Genomic DNA, 26,248 nt, shown 5'->3' with positions numbered 1-26,248 from the left:
GAACTTGTGTCATTTCTGCCCATGCTTTTTTGGGGTAATAGACTCTTCTCCACTTTAGAAGAGTTGCTTTATGAAGAAATTCTATAAAATTGCTTTAAGCTGTATAGTAAAAAATACCAATCTTCTGAGTTTATAATTTAGCATGGGCTAAATTGAAGTCTTGTACACTCCATGAGAGCATGATATATGTCTGTTTTACTTATATTTTACATTTGCCTGCCCAAAACATCTGTGGACACTACTTTAAACAATACTAAAACTGATGCATAAATCAAAATAGTTCATATACTTGAAAGAATTTAAATTCAATATATTGTATAACTTTAACTTCACCATTCCACAATTTAGCTTCTTTGTAATTGGTCCAAATTCCCTACAGTTTTTTTTTTAAGTTTATTTAATTATTTTGAGAAAGAAAGAGAGAGAGAGAGAACACATGGAGAGGAGACAGAGAGAGGGAGAGAGAGTATCCTAAGTAGGTTCAGTGCTGCCAGGGCAAAGCTTGACTCAGGGCTTGACCCAACGAACTGCGAGATCAAGAGTCCCTGTAGTTTTTAATAAATTTGAATTATGTCTAACTATGGCATCATTAGTTGAGATAAATTTCATTACTTGGTATTAATATAATGAGCAAGATTAGTAAATTCATTGCAATATATTATACTTATTTATGGATCTGTCACATCACATAAAAACGTAAGTTTAATACAACAGACAAAATACACCATTAAAGGAGAATAAACTGGAACAGACTCACTAGAAAATGTTAAACTTTTTTGGTGGATTTTGGTTTTGTTAAATTCTTAAATATGTTTGGCCTAACACATTTCCCTTTAATTCCCTTAATATACCCTGTGGATTTCCAAAGAAATGTGAACCGTATGTTTCTGATTCATTTATACTTAACTCATCAACATGTTTGGTAAAAATGATTTGAAGCACAAAGCCCCATGAACAGTTTTTGTGGGCTCTTTTATTTTAGTTAGTAAACAACTGGAATCTGAACCCAGAAATCTCGGGGCTTCATTTAACACTCAAATTCCATAAAGAATGACAGAGTTCTTAACTGGGTCAGGCACACTTTGCCTTTGACAGCACCTCGTTCCAAATCTTGCAGCTGAGAAGAATTATTTTGATAGTTTACTCTATTTCTTGTCACTTGTATTTTAGAGAATATAAACCTTTGATGGTGCAAAACGTGTCTGAGTCAAAACTAGATGACACCCCATCAGCTGTTTGCTTACTCAGGCCTAGGTAAGTGCAGTAACTGCCCAGAGACCCTGCTCTTCAGCTGGAGTCCGAAAGGAAGGTTTTTCTCTCTCAGTAGTAAATTAAGAGTAGCAAGCAGTGTAATTCTGTAATCTGCCATGACCCACCCACGACAACTTGTTTATTTATATGGAAAGATAAAAAGAAATTTTTACCTGACCTTCTCCAGGATGTGGGGGAACAAGCATAAAATTATCTATTCAATGACTCTTTTCACCAACCTATTTATTCCTCAGTTTTCTAGTCTAACCCCAGCATCTTTGAGAAAGCATAGGAACACATCCATTCTCTTTCTCTACTTGGGAAAACATACACTAAAGTCTAGGTCTGAGTATTTAATAAAAAATGTGTAGTCCCAACATTCTGACTAGTTGCTCTCTGCCATTAGCTTATCACCCCGTGGGGTTTTATTTTTCTCTCTAAAATGGCTGACATCTTATTTTTTGGAAATTAGCAACCACACCTCCTGTTCCTCCTCCTTCTTCACGGGCATTCCTCCAAGAGCTGTCAGATCCCAGTTACCCTGTGGTTTGTATTTATAAAGACCTTAACACTCTGTAAAACATTAGAGATAATCTGCTTACACTGATGTGTACTTTCCCTCCACCTACCCCCACTACCCCTCATTACCCAACCCCACACCTTCTCTGTTTCTTCTAAGGACTCCTTTGGAAACAAGATCTTAGGTCTAGAGGCATTCCTTTCCTTCTGCTACTCATTGCAAATTAGAAATAAGAATCCTCTGGCTATGAGATATATGTGATTTCTGTAGAAGAAACTTAAAAACAGAGGATTAGCATGCCAAAATCAGAATAATCCGAAGGAAATGCCTAAGGAGAAGAACAGCTCCCTTTCATCAACTCGCTCTGGGATTAGAGGTAGATGAAGCAGGTATGTGTGGTATTTGAAGGAAAAGAAATGTGCTTTTCAACACAGAGCATAAAATCTACCTTCTAAATTTCAGAAGCAAAAGTCCTGATCTTTTATCAAACTACAGGGGTTTAACTTATCGGGGGAAAAAATACAGTGAAAGAAAACTGTGGGGAAATAGGTCCTGAGCCACTGATTTAGAAACGTTTCTGGACTGAGGTATTATAGAAAACAAGGCATTAGATGGAAGTGTGTGACCTGTCACTTATCATTAAGGACTTTTTTATTCCCCTGTTTGTATAAATTATTCTGCCTTATGAAGGTACAAAGTCTGCATGGCCTCACTCTCCAGGGGGAAAGGAAGAAATTCCTAGGACTTCTATATACTTTTTACTTTCAACCTCATCTTCTAAAGCTCTCTCTGAAAATATATTATACAATGTGAACAACACACTAGTTGTGTAGCACATATGTAGATTTTACAGATAAATACACAGATATTGAATGAACAGCCTCAATATGTCCTTTATTTTGTTTTGTTTGACTAGTGGGGATGCATAATCAAAATATGTTTGGAGCTGACTGACATAGAAGTGAATCCTGGACTGGTCATTCTGGAGCTGGGGCATAGGTCCAGACCTGTTACCATGTAGCTGCTTTCCCCTGGACAACTCACTTATGTCTCGGAATCTCCATGTAAAATTTCAATATTAAATTAGATACTGCCTGAGGTCCCTATTGGCAAAATGCTAGTCATGTGTTGTACACACATTTGCTAAAACCAATAACTTGAAATTCATAGTGACTTGCAACCGAACAGGTTGTAAGGGTGAACAAGATTGTCACCAAGTATAACAGTAAAAAAAACAAATTGAAATCTTCTATTCTCACTTTTGTAACGAGGACACCAGTCAAAGCTCCAGTCTACTCTACTAAATGCTTACATGTTGGATACAACACCATCTCCTTCTCAGGACTTGCCTGGTGGTAAGTTTATGGGCATAACTTATGCACACAGCATAAGAAAAGTTCTTAATGGTCATAAGTTGGGAGCAAATGAAGATTCACCTATTGAAGATGAAGAAAAAACAACAACATAATTTAGAGCCAGCTTTGATAACTATTCTTCTAGGCCTTCCTTAGTTGCATCTTCATATTTCTACTATACAGAACTTTTTGGATTTTATGGTTTATTCAAAGCCATTTTCTTAAATTCTTACAATTCCTTTTCTTAAATAGAGATTCTTAAATGTATCCCTTGTGAGTTCAGAAAGCCACTGCTTATGTTCAGTTGATCAAGGCCTACCCTCTAACTACACTGGTCAACTATAAATAACATGGCATATATTCCATTCATTTCCTTTCAAAAGTAAAAGATCTTTATATGACATATTTCTCATACTATATCTTCCATTTCTTAAAAAGAAAAATCAGTGTTTATTTTGAATTTATTTTGAAGTCTTTTTTTTTTTTTATTTGAGAGAGAGATTGAGCACTGAGTATAGAGCCCAACGGAGGGTTTGATCCCACAACCCTGGGATCACAACCTGAGCAAAAATCCAGAGTTGGACACTCAACCAACTGAGCCACACACGTTCCCCAGTGTTTAAGTCACCTTGGATCCTTCAAAGTGCCAATCATGATATTTTTCACAGAGAAGATGCTCAAAACATATACTGAATGAGTGAATGAATGTGCAAGAGGAGAGCAGTACCTTTCTAAAACCCAGAAGAGCTTTCCCAAAATGTAATCTGTGGACCATTTGAATCATTTGCTCTTTTGAGGACTTATTTAAATGTACTTTATTGGGCCCCACTTCAAACCTATTGAATCTCTCATTAATAAGCTCACCAAGAGATTGTGGGCATGCAACATTTGGGAACCACTGACCAAAAGCAATGTCGATGTAGTCATTTGACAGTAAGGATCTTAGTGTAGTGGTACAGGGTTAGGGACCAACTGAAATAGTGACTGTAATAATGGTTATAATGTATTGAGTACTTGTGACATGCCAGGTTTTGTTTAAAGCATATTTTATATAAGTGTATTTATTTAATCTTCATATGAATCCTTATTTATTAGGTACCATTAACAGGTCCATTTTACTGATAAGATAACGGAGGCACAAAAAAGGGTAAGTAACTTGCCCATGGTCACACAATGAGTAAATGGTAGAGCCTGGATTCAAACCCAGGCAATGCAGTTCTCAAGTCCACACACTTAACCAGTAGATTAAACTGCCTGACAGGAGAAGGTGGGGAGAACAAAGTTCTAAGGAGTTCAAGGGAGAAAGAGATCACTGTGCTGCCAGAAAAAGAAGTCTTCTATCAGAGAAAAAATTAATGATGTGCTTCTGTGACTGCGAGCTATTGAAACCCTCTGTGAAGATATGATTTGATGGCCTTTTCTTGAACAGCAGTTGCTTAGCTATTCACATACCCAATACACTCCAATCACCAATGTCATTCTTGGGAGTTGATGGCCCCGGCCGATCTTAGTATGAGCTGTCACCCAGGGGACCTGGGTTCTCAGTGTGGGGAAAGTTTAAGAGTTATAGGGAAGTTCAGACAAAAGACCAGATATCTAAGTGGAATTAAAGATTCCATGTAGGGTATAAATAGAAGTGTAATTTTAGAAAAACATAAATTAATAGGGTGCCTAGGTGGCTCAGTTGGTTGCGCATCTGACTTTGGCTCAGGTCATGATCTCACGGTTTTTGGGTTCAGGCCCTGCATCAGGCTCTATGCTGACAGCTCAGAGCCTGGAGCCTGCTTCAGATTCTGTGTCTCCCCCTCTCTCTGCGCCTCCCTGCTCATGCTCTGTCTCTCTTTGTCTCTCAAAAATAAATAAACATAAAAAAAAAAGAAAAACATAAATTAATATATTCTTCACTGTGAACACATTGAAAGTGAGAGCAAAGAATTTCTTGTATGCCTTGATGTTGGCCCAGGTTATATGAGATTTATCAAAATGAAAGGAATATGGAAATATTTCTCCAGACCAAGTCATTTCTCATGCAGTTTCCTGGAGGCTGGGAAAAGTCCCTGACTTGAGTCCCTGACTTGGGTTTAGGGTAGTTGTACAGCCAGAGGAGGTGCTGACAGGCTCTTCACACCTCAGTCCTCTCTGACAAGGAAAGGCTAAGACCCATTCACTTTCTTTTCTGCTCTGGTTGCAATACCCAATTGTCATCAACAAGAGGGATATAATGCCAAATATGCACTTCTGAGGCAGCTTCACGGTGCTCTGTTTCCTTTCCATGAGATATGAGGAACTTTGATCTCGGTAGACAAGGGGAACAGGTATAGAAGAGAACTAAGACCCAGAATTATCTGTGTTATCGAGATGGACACACGCTTCTAGTCATCAAGCATTTTTTGAATGCCTACTATATGCGGGCATAATGTTAGTCTCCAGTAGGAGCATTTCCTGCAAGTGATGTGGAAAAGTATCTAATAGGGCAAGAAGTAATGGGAATAAGCCAGATTCTGCTCACTAGATCTGGTGAACAAACACAAGAAAGCACATAAAATAGATCATTCTTCTGAGGGATGCCCTTGGACACTGATTAGAGTCCCATGGTAAGGTTTTTAAAAAGAGAGAGAAAAAGTATTCTTTTTCCCTCAACAAGGTAGGATTTTTTTTTTTTGAGGGAGAGATAGACAGAGAGCAGGGGAGGGTCCCAGGGAGAGGGAGAGAAATAATCTCAAGCAGGCTTCACGCCCAGTGTGGAGCCCAATGTGGGGCTCCATCTCACGATCGTGATTTTGACCTGAGCCAAAATCAAAAGAGTCAGGTGTTCAACAAACTGAGCCACCCAGACGTCCCTAGGATGTTTTTTTAAACCAAATACTAAACATAAACTTGACAAAGGGGAAAGGTCTTTGAAAAATATGCACCAAAAAGTAGTTTTCAGCATGAATATTTCAATAAAACTCAGCATGCATTCAAAATGAAATGTGAATCATTCATTATCAAGGAAGTTCAAAGCCCTTCAACTGAATTTGTTTGACCTGTTTGGCAGCAAAATAAATGTGACGGGTGGTCGGGTTCAGGCACCTGTCTGAATCCAATCACACTACATTTTCTTTTTTTTTTTAATTTTTTTTAATGTTTATTTATTTTTGAGACAGAGAGAGACAGAGCATGAACAGGGGAGGGTCAGAGAGAGAGGGAGACACAGAATCTGAAGCAGGCTCCAGGCTCTGAGCTGTCAGCACAGAGCCCGACGTGGGGCTTGAACTCACGGACAGTGAGATCATGACCTGAGCTGAAGTCGGATGCTTAACCAACTGAGCCACCCAGGTGCCCCAACATTTTCACAGTATCAACATTTAAAAGCCCCACTCATGTTGCATCAACAATAGCACATGGGACCATCTCCTGAACATATGGCAACCAACATGTTACACAAACACGTTTGTTCCACAAGTTAGACAGTAGCTTTCCAGAAAATACAAGCCCAGCAAATGAAGAAGGGATTTGCATGTTGTGACTCAGAGCTCTACCACTTGAAATATATCACATGGGCTTGAGGAGTTAGGATGCATCTCGTTAACAGTTAGTACACTTTGCAAAGGCATGGACATCATTTCCCAGCTCAAATGGCAGAGAAGAGGCTAAAACACAGGTTTTCTGACTTTTAAATCAGTATATTTTCTATTACACTGGATGCTTGCCAGTTCAGTTTTCCATATCACTAAAGGCTGCTTACAGAGTTACTGCACATCAACCCCAACTTTTTTCCTCCTCTCCTTTAATATATAAAGTGTGCCCTCTAGGTCAAGGTAACCTAGATTTGAGTGCACAACTCTGCCATTAACTCTGTGTTCCCAAATAAGTCACCTGAGTTCTCTCAAATCCATTTTTTTCTAACTTGTAACTATATTGACTAAGTTGAAGGGGTTTTGAAAGGATTGTATGAAGATTCTTGAAAATTGCAAGCACCATGCAAGTATGTTAGTATCAATAACAATAATCATCTTTCTGAGGTTAAGGATCATAGACATACTTGTCCAACTGAAGTATCCTGTGTATAGTAGTAATAACTAGACATTATTAAACACTTGCTAGGCATTGGGCACTGTTCTAAATGCTTGTGTAAACTGATTTAATCTTTATCATATCTTTACCAAAGCCTATGAAAGAGTTGCTATTATTATTCCCATTCTACATACAGATACCTGAGGCTCAGAGAGGTCACTAGAGGAACTGAGATTCTAGGCCCAGAGACCCCACTTCATGGTCAGTAATGCATATAATGTATGATATAATTAATAGCAATGTAGCAGTAGTCAGCAAACCCTCACTCTGTGTCTGGTTTCAGAGACCTCATAGACAGAGCCTGGAACCAAACACATACTCGTGAAACACTCTGCTAAACTCATTGATGAGCAGCATGTTCTGTCACAAGTCTCTGAACCCGCCCCTCCCTCCCCCCACCTGACAGATGTGTATGAACCTCAGGGAGAAAACACATTTTGTACAGGTGTAATGGGCCATTAGTGGTATCCATTAAGAAACAAATGCTATCCTCAAATAAATAGTTAATGTGGTTTGTTCTTCTCTTGCTTTATCCTTTCTGTGGTCTATTAGGTTTTGATATCAAAATATAACTTGCTGATTACTTTCCCATGAATATAAGAGGAGATGCGGCAAGATTGATGCAAGGCCATGAAGACTACTGTGGGTCTATCCAATAATTCTGCCATGTCACACAAGACCCAAGGAGTGGCTCCACTGGCAGATCCTTTCCTTTGCCATCTGCTGAGGCCCCACATTTTTGGCCAGCCAGCAGGCACTCACCCTCTGTAGCTGGTCTGGGTAACAACTTTTAAGCTGTGAAACAATGCAAGCCTGAGACATTAGCGTTACCACCTGTAGCGGGTTGAATATTGTCCTTCTGGTATCTTTATTTGGAAATAGGATCTATGCAGATGTAATTAATTAAACATTCTGAGATGAAATTATCCTGGATTTAGAGTGGACATGAAATCCAATGAAGGGTGGTCCTTACCAAAGAAAAGAGAGGAAGATTTGGGCACAGAGACACCCAGGCACAGAGGAGACAGAGATACAGGCAAGGATGCCATGGGAAGATAGAGGCAGAGATTGGAGTGATGCAGAACAAATCAAGAACACCAAGGATCACCAGGGCCATCAGGAGCTGGAAGATTCACAGAACAATTCTTCCCTAGACCCTTGGTAGGGGGGATGGCTCCCACTTTGATTTCAGACCGATGGCCGTCAAATTTGCGAGACAATAAATTTTGTCTTTTTAAGCAACCCAGTTTGTGGTGATTTGTTACAGTGGCCCTAGGGAATTAGGGCACCTCTCCTACTGCTTACTCTATAAAGAATTAGAAAAAGGCATTTCAATGACCTTAGAGTTCACTAAAGAATCAGAGATTCTAAATAAAGAACTAAGTTTAAAATTCTGTAAATCATACTCTGCCTGCGGAAAAAATTATGCTAATCATACTTCACATACAGAAAACACAAGCCGTTACTGGCAACATTTATTTTCACTTTTGATGGTCCAATAATGAGAACAAAATCTACTTACAGTCGAGAGACTTTTTTCCCTTGTGTAGCATACTTGTACATAATTATAAAACAGCATGCTCTTAAAAAAATATGTTCTACAAAAATAAACCTAAAGGAAATATTTTAGAAAAAAATTAATTCCAAGAATATAATGAAACACTGTCATATTTCTGCCATCAAACAACTATTTCAAGAAATATTTTCATTACTTTTGGTTACTACTGATCTATCTAGCCCTGTTTTAAATCTATTACACAGTAAAGTTCATTTAAAATATTCACTAATCCACATTTTTCCACAACCTAAACCATCAAAGATGATTTTTTTTAAAATATTTTAACTGGGTCCATTTATGCACTTTGGACTATTTTGTCCTGGATTATTACCCAAATGAAACATAGATGAGACCCCAAATTTTCACTTATTAGGGAAAAAAAGCCTGTAAAAATTTTACTCTTTGCAATCAAAGGTAGTGCTCCCAGCACGGTGCCTGCTACCCATGTGCAGCTGTGAATGAAAAAGTTCAAGGTGTGATTAAAAGGTCTTTTTCATATTATCCTCCCTTAAAGGTTTTTTAATTGGAACACAGCCATCATTAACAGAGCCTGTTCACCAGAAGTCTTTGCTCTAAGTGACGACAGGAGCCACCCAACTTCTGCTTCTTCTTGCCAGGTTGATGCCTGCTACTGACGTCTCTCAACAGTGTACCCACTCTGTCCCATGTCAGTTTTAATAAAGAAAGTAACATGAAAATAACTCTGTTTGTAAGCTTTTGACAGCCCGCGGCTTCATCAGAAATTTGGTTTTTCACGGCACAAACAGGAAGCATTGGGTGGATCTGCTCTCTCCTCTGTACAAATACCTCTCTCTCTCTCTCCCATCCTCACTCTGGCCCTCCTTTCCAGTTTCTCCACATCCCTCAGTAGCAGGATTGTGTTCTGGCGGCCTGGCCTGAAAACTTTAATGCTTCCTTCTGTGTGTTCCCTGCATCTAATGTGTCGTCAAAACTGAAACTGTGTCCATTTGTGTCACCGCTCCAGCTCTCAGATTTCCCATTTCCTGTCACCTGAGTGACACCCTTGGGCACAGACTCCTCCCTGCTGGAATCCCTCACATAGTCTCCTTCCAGGTAAATATTCCTGAAATGTGACTTTCTTCATGGCATTCCCCTGCTTACTATTTTGTTTGGGTTGCCAACTGTCCACTAGATAAAAGCACTAATCCCACAATAAGTTTTCAGACCCCTCTACAATGTCGCTCAGTTTATGTATCCATCTTTCTTGTAAACTCCAATAGAGCTACTGTTCCAGACAGGTCAGTATCCATACTGCTTCCTTTCTAGCTGTACCTCTTCCTTCTCCAGGCCTCACGGTTACTGTTTCAGCCTGTCCCAGGTTCCCCTTCGACTGTGGGCACAGAATGTCACTCCTCTTACCCAGTGTTAAAACTACCAACTCTTAAAGTCCTGCTCAGTCCTACTTCCTCAGGGAGTCTTCTTACACTACTCTACATAACAATATTCCACCTCTGAAATAATTAACCCCATCCTTTTTGTATATGTAACTTTCTCCCCTTCCTTTTCTTACATTTCCTCATGCTCAACTAAACTGGCTCAGAGACTGGGTTGGAGACCTGCAGGCTTTTTCCTCTCCTTATTTCTCCATCTATCTGCCCTTTCTGGACTTCTTTCCTTGCTCAGCCTATATGGTGTCACATCCTAATCGATACAATCAATAGTCCTGTCTCACCTTGACCTTCAGCCTTGCTATCTCTAATACTGATTAATAACTTGTTTATTTCTTCTGTTTCTTTTCTGTAGCTACTGGTACAAATTTGATGATGTGCAGATTAGCTCCTTTGAACTTTCTACATGCATGTATGGCTATTTAGTAATTCTTCCCCAATCTAATTCAGCTTCCTTTTTCTTTAAACATTTACAGAGTTTCTTAAGTGCTTAACCTCTTCCCTATTCCTTTCATTCTTAGCAAATGGCCATTAGAAGGTATAATCTTGTTCAGTGTCACTATCACCACATTCACATTTTTTTGTTTATGTATTTATTTTGAGAGAGAGAGAGAACATGGGGGAGAGGCAGAGAGAGAGGGAGAGAGAAAATTCCAAGCAGGCTCCTCGCGGTCAGCACAGATCCCAACGTGGGGCTCGATCCCATGAACCATGAGATCATGACCTGAGATGAAACTAAGAGTCAGATGCTTAACTGACTGAACCACCCAGGTGCCCTCATCACATTCAGATTTGCCTAGATTTCTTTCGGGTCTTAGAGGAAGAGTGCCCCTATTCTCCACGGCTTCCATTCCCTCCCCTTCCATCGTTTGGAGTTCCATTGTTCTAGTTCACCATTTCCCTTGGCTTCTTCTGTCAATTCATAACATGCTCAAAACATCCCCATATTTTTAAGTGTCCTTTTTCTTTCCACCCTGTGCCCTTCTTGGCTTTACAAGTAAATTTGTTCAAGGAATAGCCATGTTCACTTTTTTACTCTCCATTCCCAAGCTGAGCCACTGCAATCTGACTCATACTTCACTGCTCTACCGAAACTGCTCTCAAAAACAAGCATATGTACACGATGGAATACTATCAAGCCACAAAAAAAAAAAAAGAAAGAAAGAAAGAAAGAAAGGAATCCTGCTATTTGCAACCACATGGATGGACCTTGAGGGCATTATGCAAAGTGAAATAAGTCAGCCAGAGAAAGACAAATACTGCATGATCTCACTTATAAGTGGAATCTAAAAACAAACAAACTCATAGAAAAGCAGATTAGATTTGTGATTACCAGGAGTGGGGAATGGGGGAATTGGATGAAGGCTATCGAAGGGAGCAAACTTCCAGTTATAAGATAAATTAGTAGTGGGGATGTAATGCATGACATGATGCCTATAGATAACACTGCTGTATGGTATATTTAAAAGTTCCTGAGAGAGTAAATCCTAAAAGTTCTCATCACAAGAAAAAAGGGGGGATTTTTTTTGTACCTATATGAGATGATGGCTATTAACCAAACTTACTGTGGCAATCATTTCACAATAGATGTAAGTCAAGCCATTAGGCTGTATGCTTTAAACTTACACATTGCTGTACATCAATTGTATCTCAATAAAACTAAAAGAAAAAGAAAACCAAAAACATTGCTAGTCACCCCCCTGCTACCTGCCAAATCCAATAGTCTTATTTCATCCTCAGATAGCCCCTCACAGTTGTTTACCTACATTCTTGTTTTCATGACCACCTCCATGCTTCTTTCTACCTTCATGATTCCTCCTGATGGTTTTTCACTGATCACTCTTCCTTGGCCTAGCCTCTAAATGTCGGTCTTTTACAAAATTATTCCTACGTCCTCTTTCTTCCTATTACTACTTTTCTCTCAAAATGGTTTCTTTGCTTCCTCTGGATTTATCACAGGATAAGTCCTATGATTGATCTGATTTCTATACACTGATGATTCTAAAAACTTACTTCCACCCCCAATCTAAACTTTAGACTTATTTCTAGCAGTCACCAAATTTCTGCTGACATCTCAAATAGCTGGCAAAAAGTTGAACTCATTGTTTTCATTCGACACTTGCTCCTTCCTCTATATTCTTTATCTTTGTTAATAGCCGCATAGAACACTTGGAGATAGTCATTTGAGACTATTTCATATACTGCACATCCAGGTCTAGTGGGTAACCAGGTCTTAACCCATTCTACCTTTCCAATATGCCCTCATCCCCATCCTGACAACCTAAATTCAGGCAATTCTTGTATTTCCCTAGTCCATTGACAAAGACTTCTTACAAGTCCCTTTATAAGGAGTCCCTCCCTCTTTCAATCTACTCAATATGTCAGCCCTAAAATTATTTCTATGCTGCCAGAGCTACCTTCTTACATACATGACCATGTCACTTCTCTATTAAACAAAAAAAAATTAACTCTGATCTGAAATATGTTTTAAAAACTAGCCTGTCTTTTGTCTTCCCAAGGTAAAATAAGGTCTACATATAAAGTCTGGTTGAGAAGCCCAGTGTGTAACTTTTGCCCATGTGGTTTTTATTTGAGAGACGGTTCCCATTTTCTTCTATTGTTCAAAGGACCAGGTGCTATCTGTGAAACCAATTCTTCCTCTTTCCAGATTCAATTCCCTCTGCTCCAAAAAGGGTCTCTCCTCATCAGTGGTTACATACCAGCCTGACCGGCCTGCTGTGGCAGTTCAGTTGTATCTCACAGCCATGGTTAAAAGATGGAATTTGGGCGTCAGTAGGCTCTCTTAAAGATGCTTCATTTATTTCTACAGAAAAGTCCTTTCACTTGACAATAAAATTAATGTCACTTTTAAAATGTTCTCTGCAATGTCCAGGGTCCTGGCTTCCCATCTGGAATAAGATTATAAGGATTAAAGGAACTGACCTAATTGAAGATGGCCCTGGATTTTCAGGATTATTTTTGAAGATTTACAATTGTTGGTTTGCCTTTTACATGTGCAAACAAAACCATCAAGCCAATTAAAGCTGCTTCCAGTTTTCTCTGACAGCTCAAGAAGGTTCTTATTCACTGTCAGTGCCAGGCTGGGCATCGTGCAAGTCTTAACACATGGATCTCCCCTCCCACCATGGCTGGAAGAATCAAGCATTTTTTTTTTTTCAAACCGTTGTTTAAGATTTGTAAAGGCTCTTCTGGCTTCCAACATAAAGCATTACTTAGAAGACTGAAAGCCTGATTCAGGCTTTCTGATTTTTAAGCCTGTGTTGATTTTTAAGCCTTTTGCACAACATAAATATCAAGAGCTTTATCTGAGTTTACTTGTACTGTCTCACTCAACATGGATCTTAAAAATGCTTTAAGAATCTTCCCCTGGTTTGTCATGTGTTAGGGTGTGTGTGAGAGCAGGAAAGAAGAAGCCAAGGATTAAGTTTGTTTATCTTAAAATTTTTAGCTTGTAGTCAATCACTTCATTTTAATGTGCTGCATCATCCCACAGTAATTGTTTTAACCCATTTCTGCCTTTCTGTGAAATCAGTTTACTTTGTTCTTTTGAAATTGCTCTTGAGAAAATGAGGGACATAAAGATGGGGGGCAATTGTACAAATAATTACATCAAAATCCAACTACTGAAGTAGAGTTTGAGCTTGTATTTTTCTCTACTGGCTCACCATTTCGAGCGTATTTGTCATGGAAGGCCCTGAGCTATCTATATTTTGCAGGATAGAAAAACACTTGGATTAAATGGGTCAATCAGATGATTAACTAATTAATTAACCTTCTGCTTCACTTCTTCTCTGACCTAACATCTGTTTAGGGGAGCCAAACATGATATACTGATAGTCATTTTCATAAGACCTTATTCCATGTTATAGAAGTTTTGTGGAAACAAAAATCATAAAACTATAATGTCCTCTTAAAAAAAAAAAAAGACACCCTCCCCCACCTTAAAGAAAAGCTATAAATTTAGGCCAATATAAACTTGTCAGTGTTCTCCCTCTCGGTTTCACACCAGGGCGTGGTGCTACACAGCTGGGGAGCTGAGCTAATAAGTGTTGAAAAATGAAAAATGCTGCTTTATGGCATCACATAAACTGGCAAAAAGATTACTTTTACCTCCACCCCACTTTCGACAAACAAATGCCAAAATGGAGATGCTGTAAGAATAAGACTTTATGGGATTGGACCCATGGGGCAAACAGAATTGTCTTGTGGGATTTTCTTTTTATTGAATACTATATGTAATAAGAAGTGGCCTAACATTTATAAAATCTAATCACTTTTTGTTCCTTTTTGAACCTCAAAGGGGTCATTTCTAGGAAAGCTGTTGGAAACACTGCATAATGATCTATTTATCCAGTAGTGAAACAGGATTATCCCTTTTACAAGGAGACTGAGCTTTCCCCAACAGTATAAATACCGTAATATGAATGTACAAATTGAGCATTTTGAGGAACATCACATTCAATAAGTACTTATTTACTTATTTATTTATTTTTAAATGTTTATTTTTTTGAGAGAGAGAGAGAGAGACAGAGCATGAACAGGGGAGAGGCAGAGAGAGAGGGGAACACAGAATCCGAAGCAGACCCCAGGCTCTGAGCTGTCAGCACAGAGTCCAATGCAGGGCTTGAACTCATGAACCGTGAGATCATGACCTGAGCTGAAGTTGGATGCTTAACCAACTGAGCCACCCAGGTGCCCCATTATTAAATAACTATAATAAAGTTTAAAGAGTAATGTTAAGTGCTCTTCGGTAATTTACATTAAATAATATAATCAGAATCCAGTTGTTTTTCTTGGGCTGGTTTGTTTCCTAGCTGATGACCATTTACTCTCACTCACTCATCACTCACCGCTATTCATTCAACACTCAATCACTAAACATCTATTGCAAATTTACCATTTCCAAGTCACATAGGTCTATTAAATCATGAAAACTCTGCCATTACAGTGAATATCCTAAATTTATCATGAGAAGAAATCCCTTTATTCAGGGGCTAAAAGTCAACTTGGTAGAGACAGAACAAGGTAAGTAAAAAAAGAGAGACAAGAGGGTACCTTGTCAGGAACATTCTTTCCCTATAGAGAAACATATTGAACTTCAGTGAAAACAGGAGGAGAGAGCAGCTCAAGGCCTGATCTTCAGGCTTCTAGGTGTTAAGAGTCCAGTGGCTGGGAATTTCTGCTTGTAATATTTAAGAACAGTGGTTGTCTGTTCTGCTATGCCTTCCTGATTTCCCATACCTAGAAACATTCTCTCTCCTCTGACCTTGCTAAAATTTTACCTATAACCTTTTTATAGTAGTTATTAGTATTTACCTTATAAGTATACACCTTTTGTTTCTCTACTAAATGTAAGCTCCTTAAGGGTAGGACCAATGTCTTATGTATCTTTAATTTACCAACAGTATTTAGCATAGTACATTATACATAATCAAATACTCATAGCACCAAATAATATTTATTGTAGTCATAAGTAAAGAAAATTGAGAAAACAAAAAGGCATGCTTAACGTTTGGGAGAAGTCCCATTTCAGTTGATTAATAAATAATAGGGTGAAACGAGGGAATTCTGATTACAGCTTTTAAAATGTGCAATTATGTGAAGAAGCCACAGAAAAGTGACCTTCTTCAAATCCCCAAAAGTATTTCAGTATATTTTGTAGGATAAATTTAAGACTACAATTACATGAGCTAAGTCATATTACCATTTTTTGTTCCATAATATAATATAATGCATCACTGGAGTCTTTTCCTCACAAACAAATGCAAATTTTGCAAATGGCAGATGGTTTTCAAGAATGAATCTATTCCCCTGTCATTATTACTGCTGAATTACTAGTCAGTTTGCAATTACATACACCAAAATGGTAAGAATAAGAAGGATTTTGGTTAACTACAGTGGGCTCTAACTACTGTACAGCAAATGGCTATAAAATATATCTTTTTTCCTCATCATCCTGCTGCTATATACTCTGAGCTACAGAAAGGAAAATATAAGTTCTTTAAGAATACAAAACTGTCAATCTATCAGTTCTATCAGCATTTTATCTAATTTGGCTGAGTTTAATGAAAAGTTTCTACTACCAATCCTAAGGTAATAGGTACTAAGATTTTGGTATCTGATTGAACTTTCAGGATAACTAAATACGGGAAGGCAGTTCACCACATCTCCAGGTCACATCTAGGAAGGTAGCATTGATTCTGATTTCACTGTGGAAGAGAGATTATTAGTCTTGTTTGTTTGTTTGTTTTGTTTTGTTTAAGCTTTGGACTGTTCAGATTTGGAAAGTGGTCAAATTTGGACAATTTTACATTAACATGAGACATCTGGATATGTGAGTAATCACTGATTTTGTATCACTGACAATGAGATTTTTTCATCCACTTGAATTCAAATGATGGTCACTGGAGTAAAACTTCACTGGGCTAGGCACAAAACACCCAAAAGGCTTACATGAGCTTAAAGTAAGTCAACTGCAAACAGCAGGGCCTGACAGAAGTGCTCATAGAGCTTCAAGGAAGCCCTTCTTCAAACAACGTGGGAGGTGGGCAGGAAACTTCAGCAGAAAAACTTGGAATGTAGTAATGTGGAATGTGGTGACATCGTTTGAGGAAAGGATTTAGTCAGCCACAGGTCAAAAAAGACAATAATTATAAACAATGACAACCTCTGAGAACAATAGCCATACCCACAAATTAAAGTTCTCTCTTCAAAGGACTTCATTTTAGGCTTCAGAGCCCAAAATAATTCCCATGATTAGCATAATCTTTGAACGTAAAGAATGGTCTTTCTTTTCTACCTTGTGATATAATTTAAAAGGAAAAAAATGGTTCTTTACACTATTTGTGTGTCCTTGTTTTCCTTTTGGAGCCCATACACATCTTTTAATGAAATCCCTAGAGAAGCATCTTGGATTGACCTTATTGGAAAGATCTCAGAGATCTGTGGAACAGTTAAGAAATGGTTGCTGTTGGGGCACCTTGGTGGTTCAGTCAGTTAAGTGCCCAAATCTTAGTTTCAGCTCAGGTCATGATCTCAGAGTTTGTGAGTTCGAGTCCCACATTGGTCTCTGTGCAGAGCTGCTTGAGGTTCTTCTCTCTCTCTCTCTCTCTCTCTTTCCTCCCTCCCTCCCTCCCTCCCCCTGTCTCTGTATCTCTCTCTCTCCCTCAAAATAAATAAGTAAACTTAAAAAAAAAGATTGCTGTTGAGTACAAAGAATATGGCTGAGATTTTTTTTTTTTTTTAGAGAGAGAGAGAGCACATGTGCACAAGCAGGGAGAGGAGCAGAGGGACAGAGAGAGAGAGAGAGAGAGAGAGAGAGAGAGAACGAGATTGAGAGAATCTTAAGTAGGCTCAGCTCAGAGCCTGATTCGGGGCTCGATCCCAGGAACCTGGGATCACTGAGCCAAAATCAAGAGTTGGATGCTCAACTGACTGAGTTACCCAGGCGCCTCAGTGAACTTTTAATATCACACTCTGTATTTTCCTTCTCCTTCTTTCCTTACTCAGAAATGAACACATCTCCTTAGTGATGTTATGAGAGAAACTTGGTGCTTTACAAAGCACAACTTGGAAAAAATGTAAGCACCTTTTGTTTATAGCCAGCACCATGGGTCAAAATCAAAATTGTGTCCTGTGTGAACTGAAATAGTCAAGAGATTTCACTTGCTGTGCATTTTTATGTCTTCCAGAAGCTTGCTTTAAGACAAAGAACATATTTGTTGATACTTCAGTCTTTGCTGTGGTCTACTGAATGTCTTAAGACAATAATGACATTGGAGTCTATGTCTATGTGTGTGTGTGTGTGTGTGTGTGTATCAAAGGAGAATGGGATTTGCCTTCTCTACTTCCATTTTAGCATGTCTTCTCTGAATAAGCAACAAATTGATGGTAATTACTTCCCCGAGTGGCTTCCAGATTTTAACCATGTGACTAAACAGAACTCCTCTCTGAGGAAACTGGCAAGAGAGGGGAAACTGTTAGTATATGCAGTGATTTTAATAACTATGAAACACACTTTTTTGTCTATCAGCTCTACTTGCATGATGTAAAACACCTACATTAGGATACTTTTTTGTGGAGAAGGGACAGATTTAAATCTGTATGGCATATGTGGATCTATTCTTTTGTTACAAAAAAGAAGAAATAAGTAGATGAAAGCTGATTACTATTTATATTTTAATGCTTTACTTTTTTTATTTTAGATTTTAAGTCTTATATCCATGCTTTATAGAAAGGGATATACATTCTTATAGTCTGTTAAGTATGGCAAGCCCCTTTAACGTTTTACATAGTCTAGGTAAAAATTGGCTTAAATTGTTTTCAGCTAACATTGAACATTGATGCATTTTACATATCTTTTGTGTGAAGAAAAATAAATAATTCACACTTCTGCAAGTGAAGGTATGTACTATTTCTGACTTTCTTAAAATTATATTATTATTAGAAGTGTCAGCAGGCTTCATGGGTGGTATTTCTCACTGAGAAGCAAGACATGAGTCAATATTTTTATTAGAGTCAACCCACTTGTCTTCATAAACAAAATATTATTAATGTTTTTCCATTTAGACTTCAATGCTAGTAAGAAGAATATACAAATTGCTAGAAGAGAGAAATAAACTACCGTGATAAACAGGTTTTCAAAGACCGCCATGGGCGCAAATTGATGCAAGAAGTTGAGATTGTTAATTAAAGTTCCAAAAGCTGCTGTTTAATGTTTTTTAAAAATGTAAAGTATTGAGTAGATTGCTCAGTCATCATGTACTTTTCCTATTGACACAGCTGTAGTTAATGAGATTTTTGAACATCCTCTGTCTATCATGCATTCTATAATGACCATGTAAATATAAACTAGTGGAGAATATGGGAAAAGAATTAAGTGAAAATTCTTTTACAAACACACCCATACATGCATATGCACATGCACACACATGCATGCACACACATACATGCACACCCTTTCAGCCTTGCCTTCAAGTGAGAAAATAATTGCAAAGAACTTAGCCCAGGGGCCACATTAAGTGGAGGCTCTTTATTTTTGTTAATACTGTTTTTAGGACCATAGTTTATAGTGGGAAGTGGGAAAGACAGAAAAGTAAATGGTCAGTTGTGCAAATGCTACTTTTGTGGTGGCTGTGCTTACTGGAGGAGCAGGTGTAAAGGGCATTTGGGCTCAATGAAGACAAATCAAAGGAGGAGAAGATAGACTTAAGTTTTGGCAGGTAAGTAGGCAAGTAAAGGATGGGAGAGGGGAAAGTTACTCCTGGCCAAATGGGCAAAGGCACAGGGGCAAGAGGCAGCACAGCACATCTGGAGAATTCTTGGAGTTCAACATGATGAAGAAACAGAGCAGGAGGCTGGTTGTCGCTGGAAATAAACAGGGAACTGAACAGCTTTTTGAAAACTGGTTTTGTGAAGTCAAACCTTATATCAGATATCAAAAATATCTTTAAAAAACAATTCTGGGAAGAATCCTTTCATATAGTCTAGGCACTGGGAATATAATGATAAAAAAAATCCAGTTTGGCTTCAAGAAGATCAAAGAAATAGACACTCACTGAAATATAAATTATACCATATTTAATTTATCTTGGAAATTTAGACTTTGAGATGCATATCATACTATGATATATATACATATATAGATATACATCTATGCATATATATATGCATATATAGATGCATATATAAAATGAGGCATTCCTATAAAAATGACCCCATTTGCTTGTTTCCAGGCTTGGATTTGCAAGAATTATCCTAAAGGACAGTGTTTTCTAAATAGGATAACTTTACTTCAAGAGTATGTAAGGCAAGACAATTCTTTGGAATGTAGAAAGAAAATATTAAAGCTTGTTGATATCTTGTTTTTATCCCACACTTTTAAATTTCTACTTTTGTTTATGTTTTGTGTCTGTATAGTTCATTCATATAATTTATAAATAAATAAATATGCACATATAAAATATGATAAAAAACTTTTTACTGATAGGGCATACATTGGAAATATTTTGGAGACAATTACCATATACTATACAAGTTAATTATTATTTTTCTCCTACCCACTAAACTGGATGACAAGGTAGCTAACACCAGGTAAACATAATTGTTTTGGTTTCATTGAGGGTATAAAGAAAAGGGGCATCTAAAAGCCTTGTTTAGGAGTGCCTGATTGGCTCAGGTGATTAACTGCCCGACTTCGGCCAGGTCATAATCTCATGGTTCATGAATTTGAGCCTGCGTTGGGCTCTGTGCTGACAGCTCAGAGCCTGGAGCCTGCTTCAGATTCTGTGTCTCCCTCTCTCTCTGCCCCTCTGCCACTTATGCTCTGTCCCTCTCTCTCAAAAAATGAATAAACACTAAAAAAAAATTGTAAAGCCTTTTTTGTTGGGAATTTGAATGAACCTGTGGCCATTAATCATACGTGATGTTGCTTTCAAAAACATACAAGCAAGAAGGAGGGTCACACCTGAGATCCATACATTTGTAGGGAATCCTTTAGTGAGTTCGCAATACCTCTAAAGTGCATTCAAAATGGTGTGTGTGTGTGTGTGCGTGTGTGTGTCTGTGTGTGTGTGTGCACGTGCATTGGTGTCCCTTTCTTTTGAAATGGTCCTTAACTTTAGCTGAATCTTAAAGGACACCATGAACATACCCTTACCATCCTCACCATCACTGAATTAATAGACTTACCATAGAACAACATCCTTTCTTCGTGGGCTGGCTGACTGTAGTGCTCCAATCACACATGCCACATTTTAAGCAACTGGCTTTCCTGGATTATGGCTCTTTGTTTGCCTTGTCCTTTATGACCTAGCTCTTCTTTTCACTCAGTGTCATGTCAGTTTTGTCTGATTCCCACCACAAGATTTCTTGATAATGGGTTTTATTTTTTTCAAAGAATTCTGCTTCCTAAGGGAAGGTGGAAACCAGTCCTAATATTGTGATCCTGGCCCTGGCTTTGTTTCCTCCAAGTCTTGGCCCATCCACCCCTAGTTCTTCCTGGAGACTCCCAATATGGCCAATGACATTATGGCAGGTGTTGGAAGGAGTATAGAATTTCACCCTTTATTCACTCTTTTTTCCTCTAAATATAACTCAATTAAAAGCATAATTTAATTCCAACAAGTAATATTTACAATTCTTTTGTGGGTATTTCAGGAGAATACAAAGATCAATAAAACAGTTTTTGCCCTTAAGAAATTGAAACTTACTAGACCACAGGGTTAGCAGGATAAGTATTCAAACTTAGGTTTCTTACCTCAAATCTACTGCACCTTCCACCACAGAACACTCATAACTTTGTCTACAATCAGTTTAGAATTGTGTGTGGGTTTTCAGGTTTTCAACACAGAATATATACATATATATATATATATATATATATATATATATATATATATATCCTTAATATAGTCCACTTTGGAATAAATTGCATTTACTTTTTACATGGAAAGACTGATTTTGTATTATATGATTTTCTTTTTAAAAGATTCTTTTTAACTCTTTTTTTGCCTTTACTGGCCTTTACTAAACAACAAGAAAAAGTAGGAAGGGAGAGTAAGGTTGCTAAGTCAGTCTGTCATACAAGGAAGGAGGAAAATGATAATAGCTGATCTTTCTGATACTACTAAATAGGAGTTTGTGCAGTACAATTAAGAGTTTTGAGCCATAATTTTATGAGCAGAATTAAATAGAAGAGGTACATGTATAAAAATAGCAAGTGTTCCATATTTAAACTTTCGTGATCCTAGAATCATAGAACTGGTAAGCTTATCAAGCCCTACTCCCTGATTTCACAGTTAGAGAAACACGTTAAAGAGATTAAATGGCCTGTTTAATGTCACCTTGTTATTCCTAAAGCTGGAAGAACTCCTTAGTACCATTTCAATATTCTTTTCATTGTATACTGTTACGATTACATATATAGTTCATCTTCTCTTAACTGAATGTATCAGGATATAGATGTTCAGACTGTATTGATAGGGAAATTACTCTTTTTGCTTTACTTCCCTGTCTATGTAATAGATGTATGGAATCCAACAGTCCCCTCAGCAAATGGGAGAGTTTGAAGATTTAACCTTCAATGCCCTCAGGGAAACAGGATCTGGTTAGGAGTTGCTAATAGTTATTGTTCTGAATTTGAAGAGCTATCAAGGTCCACTGAAGGAGAACAAAGAATGGATTCTAGAGTACACAGGCAATATGAAGATCGATGGAGGGACCCCAAGACTACTATAAGGACTTGGAGAAAGTTGATTAAGAAATATTTCCAGAGAGTAGCTTGGGAATATGAGAACTGGTCAGGGGAGGTGTTCAAAAGGAAGAAAATCCCTTTACTAAATAAGAGTCATATGGCAATGCAAATCACATGTTCCGGTGTCCAGGCGTTTATACTGACCACCCAGCCTATGTTCAAAGGAGGGACTTCCACAGTCCTCACCCTGGGCCTGCACACTGTTTTGGTGGGAATTACTTTGACTGTTAATAGTAAAGCCGAAGTGACAAATACCCATGCTCCAAAACCAAAACTGCATTTAGCCTATATTTGAGTGATTCATGTGTCCACCTTCCCAGTGCTGCCTCAGCCCAGCTCACAATGCCTCAGGTGACCCATCTATTCTAAAAGACCCCATCTATGATGCCGTGCATATCTAGTAGGACTCGTGGGATGAAGTAGGGGTACTCCTCTCACCTGTACCTAAAAGGACTGTATCTAGAATGACAAATGCAAGTTGAAGCTCCCAAGAACTGAGGAGATGGCTATATTAAAGTTTATAAACTCATATAACTATTCCTTTCTAAAGAGTTTAGTTTTACTGTTTTAGAAGATATTTATAAGATACTTAAGTTTTTTCTACTTTTTCTTCCATAAATGGATATGAAGGACCTTACTTGGTTAATTCACAAAATTTAACAAATTATCTACCACTGGGCCATTTCGTTTAACGTGTATGTATTATTTACGTTCATGTATTTCTCTGTCCCTTTAAATAATTCAACAGATAAAAAATGGAGGGGATACAACTTGATGCTCAAGATTGAGGAAAACAAGATGCGTAACTGTGCATTGTCTGCATGACTAACGTGAGCTTAACTGTAATCGTTTGAAAGTATCTAATATATTACTCTCAATGACTAATCTTGCAACCATTTTTTTAAAGCCAGCAAGTGTGCCCTAAAGAACTTCTAAGTTCACAGGAGGAGAGCAAACTAAATTCCGACCTTGCCATTTATATCTTTAGATTTCAGAAGATGTTGAAACCCTACAAAAAGGGAGATTATTTTTTGTTTTTATTTCTTTTACTAGATTTTCTTAGTTTAGACACTGAAGTTACCAAAAACAGGGTACATCAAATATAATGGGCATATAGACTGTCTGAGAGCAAATGAGTAACAACAAAAAATTAAGAGCTACACAGAGAGTAAAAGAATGCCTGAATAAAAATCTTCGAAGGAGAATTTTTCCCCAAGTTCAATAGGGCAAAAGATCCACCATAAAAGAAGCAAACAACCATCCTGAAACTTAATTACATTTCAAAGTAATGCAGTTACATGAAAGGAACAAAACGTTTTTGTTCAATGGTTTGCCTACCAGATGGCATTTCTAAATATAGTAATCTAAAACCTTCTGTTTGTTCTATAAATAAAGATGAAAGGAATAGCAATAATATCTAAGCATTTAAATCACTGGGAATAAAAGAGCACTTTGATTGGGTTTAGAAAAAATCTAGTTTATTCTAACAATGATCCCAAATCTGGGAAGACTCACGTTCTAGGTGAAACTCAGAATCCCAGCCTTCCGGTATTGCTCTTCCGTCTGCTCAAAATGGTTTTCATTCACGTTAAGGAACAAACCAGGAACTAATACCAGGAGACGTGGGGAAATCTGAAAACATAAGAACTCCTAATCAGTAGAGACTCTAAAGGGCTACCGTCCAAATACCAGAAGTATTTTGGGGCTTGTGTGTTGGGGGTGGGGGAGGGTTTTTTGTTTTTGAATTAAAATAGCTGGGGTATATCCTGTCTTATTTTTGTGAGCTAATGTGTAAATGTGTAACGGTTAAGGACCTGGACTTTGGAGTCAGGCCTAATACGTGAGCCCAGGCTTTATGGATAACTGGCAGTATGCTCTTGAGCCGGGTCTTGACTTCTTTGAGCTGGGTCTTGACTTCTTTGAGCTTCACTGGCAGAAACAGATAGCAATAGTACAGACTTTTATGGGAATTTAGTTATGACAGCACTGGGCACCCTACTAAGTCCCAATGAATTTCGGCTGTTTAGTATCACTGTTAACAATAGTGATATAGCTATATTACATTAGCTATATTAGCTGTATTACTTTAGCAAATAATTACCCTCCTGATTTTCTGCTATCTCGAAGAACACGGTGATGCGCAGCCAGGTTCTCTGGCAGTAATAGAGTTCTAAGAGTAGAACTCAACACCTTACCTGGCACATCTCCAAGTGGTTTCTCCCAGTGTAACACTGCCCTCTTCTCACTTTGCTCTTCAAAGTTACTGAGAATTCATGTGGGGAAGGCAGGCCTGAAGACAGAAGTATTTTTTAAGAATTGGTTGTCAGAGGTCCATCCCAGTCTGTCCTTTCTAATGACTTCATTCTCAGTACTCTCAGCTGACGATCTATAGTCTTGAGTGAAATGACTCGAAGTTCCTTTTGCATCTGGTCAACTAAAAGCATGTAGGACCATTCCCATGGACAGCATTGGTCCAACACTGTGATAGCACAGAGCTTATCTTGGCAACTGGCTCATGATGTTAAGCAACTTAGCTACTTGGGAGTAGGGTGAGTACCATGAACAAATAAAAGGTAAGTTGTAATTGCTTAAATATGATGCCAACTACAATGAACGGAAGGCTGGTGTTTAATGGCACTTAAAGTTCCACTGGGTTGTTTGTTGAATTTTACACGAAGAAAGAGCCACTTGCTGGGTCTACAGACTTCAGTGTTAGAAGATGTCTATGGTTAGGTCTTCAGATAGAAAGTAGTTCCATTTATTTTTAGTATTTTAAAAATTGTGACGGGGTGCCTGGGTGGCTCAGTCGGTTGGACGTCCAACTTTGGCTCAGGTCATGATATCGTGGCTCGTGGGTTCAAGTCCGTAATGGGGCTCTGTGCTGACAGCCCTGAGCCTGGAGCCTGCTTCGGATTCTATGCCACCCTTGTTCTCTGCCCCTCCCCCACTCATGCTCTGTCTCTTTCTCTCCTTTCAAAAATAAACATTAAAAAAAAATTTTAAATTGTGATAAAATGTACGTAACATACAATTTACCATTTCAACCATTTTTAACGTAGAGCTCAGTGACAGTAAGGACATTCACAATGTTGTGCAACCGTCATCACGATTTCCAGAAATTTTTCATCATCACAAACAGAAACTCTACACCCATGAAACAACATATCCCCATTCCCCCTTCCCCTCTGCTTTTGGTAATCCCTCCTCTACTTTCCAGATACCTCATCTAAGTGGAATCATACAATATTTGTCTTTCTGTGTCTGACTTATTTCACGTGGCTGTTTTCAAGGTTCATGTATGTTGTAGCACGTATCAGAATTACATTCCTTTTTAAGGCTGAATAACATTCCATCACAGGGATTCCATCTTATGTGTATACATTTTGTTTACCATCCATCCCCTGAAGGACATTTGGGTTGCTTCCGCCTTTTGGCTTTTGTGAATAATGAACACTGGTGCACAAAACACTGGTTTGAGCTCATGCTTTCATTTCTTTTGCATATATACCAGAGTAGAATCACTAGCTCATATGGTAATTGTTTAACTTTTCGAGGAAAAACTAAACTGTTTCCACAGCTGCTGTGCCATTTTTACATTCCCATCAGCAATGCGCCAGGATTTCAATTTCTCCACATCATCACCAACATATATTTTGTTTTCCGAATAATAACCATCTTAATGGGTGTGAAACGGTACCTCCTTAGATCTGCTGTGTAAACTGTTTTTTAAAACTACAGATTTATTATATAGCTGTCTTATTTTGCATATAAAAAGCCACACACATCCTGTTCAAGTCCCAAAGAAGGTGAAGTATGATTGTATCT

At 38.2% G+C, this 26,248-nt stretch overlaps 1 long non-coding RNA gene across 2 annotated transcripts in view; it reads right to left on the bottom strand.

Moving 5' to 3' along the window:
* LOC113603934 (uncharacterized) overlaps window positions 1-25,785 on the bottom strand; it is a 191,725-nt gene extending 165,940 nt beyond the window's left edge. For both annotated transcript variants that reach the window (XR_008293276.1, XR_008293277.1), the window contains exons 1-2: window positions 24,619-25,785; window positions 23,939-24,055 (exon numbers count right to left, since the gene is read on the bottom strand). This is a non-coding gene — a long non-coding RNA (uncharacterized LOC113603934). The remainder of the gene's footprint in view (window positions 1-23,938; window positions 24,056-24,618) is intronic.
* Between the last annotated feature and the right edge of the window lie 463 nt (window positions 25,786-26,248).

This window comes from Acinonyx jubatus, chromosome E4, assembly GCF_027475565.1.
Source record: "Acinonyx jubatus isolate Ajub_Pintada_27869175 chromosome E4, VMU_Ajub_asm_v1.0, whole genome shotgun sequence".
NCBI lineage: Eukaryota > Metazoa > Chordata > Mammalia > Carnivora > Felidae > Acinonyx > Acinonyx jubatus.
The sequence above is the reverse complement of the archived record's forward strand: the minus strand, read 5'-3'. Positions and strand labels throughout refer to the sequence as shown.